Raw genomic sequence first — 1,279 nt, forward strand, 5'->3', positions numbered from 1 at the left:
AACGGGAGATGGCATGCTTTTCCGTATACCATACGGAAAGGAGTTGTTCCAATCGGTGTTTTGTAGGCCGTGCGAAAAGCCCACAATGCATCGTTTAACTTGGTTGACCACTCTTTGGGATTGGCACCAACGGTCTTTTCAAGTATGCGTTTTAATGACCGGTTGGTGTTTTCTACTTGCCCACTCGTTTGGAGATGATAAGATGTCGAAATTTTATGGATTACTCCATATCTTTTCAACACCTTTTCCAATTGCTTATTGCAAAAGTGGGTGCCCCAGTCACTTATAAGAGCTTTTGGTGTGCCGAACCTAGAGAAAAGTTCCATCAAAAAGTTTACCACTACTCGGCCATCATTTGTTGGTAGAGGTTTTGCCTCCGCCCATTTAGAAACATAATCTATGGCGACAAGTATGTAGAGGTAAGAAAGAGATTTTGGAAAGGGGCCCATAAAGTCAATTCCCCAAACATCGAACACCTCGCATACTTGGATGCTTTGTTGAGGCATTTCATCCCGTTTAGTTATTTGACCGGCCCGTTGGCACGCGTCACAAGCTTTACAGACAGCGTAGGCATCTTTGAATATGGTAGGCCAATAGAAACCGGCCTCGTAAACTTTCTTCCCCGTGATTTGGGGACCAAAGTGCCCACCTGTTGGACCAAGGTGACAGTCAAGTAGAATTTCGGTGCATTCCTTTCCTGAAACACACCGACGGATTATCCCATCGGGACACTGTTTAAAGAGATATGGGTGTTCCCAAAAATAGTATTTTAAGTCACTAAAGAATTTCTTTCTTTTCTGGTGTGACATACCGGTTTCTAGGAATCCACCCGCAAGATAGTTGGCAATGTCTACAAACCATGGATCATTAATTTTCTCAACTCTCATGAGATTTTCATCAGGAAAATTATCTTGGATAACGGTCTCATGTAGAACCCCAAGATTCGGGTTCTCAAGTCGAGAAAGGTGATCGGCAGCTAGGTTTTCGGCACCCTTTTTATCTTTTATATCGATGTCGAATTCTTGCAAAAGCAAGACCCAACGTATTAAACGGGGTTTAGCATCTTGCTTAGAAAGCAAGTACTTTAATGCCGAGTGGTCTGTGTAGACAACCGTCTTTGCTAGCACTAAATAGGATCGGAATTTGTCAAACGAAAAGACGATTGCAAGGAGTTCCTTCTCGGTGGTAGTGTAATTAAGTTGGGCTCCTTGCAGTGTCTTACTAGCATAGTAAATGGGCTTGAAATGTTTTTCTATTCTTTTCCCCAAGACGGCACCAA

This window comes from Rutidosis leptorrhynchoides, chromosome 4 (assembly GCF_046630445.1).
Source record: "Rutidosis leptorrhynchoides isolate AG116_Rl617_1_P2 chromosome 4, CSIRO_AGI_Rlap_v1, whole genome shotgun sequence".
In the NCBI taxonomy this organism is placed as follows: domain Eukaryota; kingdom Viridiplantae; phylum Streptophyta; class Magnoliopsida; order Asterales; family Asteraceae; genus Rutidosis; species Rutidosis leptorrhynchoides.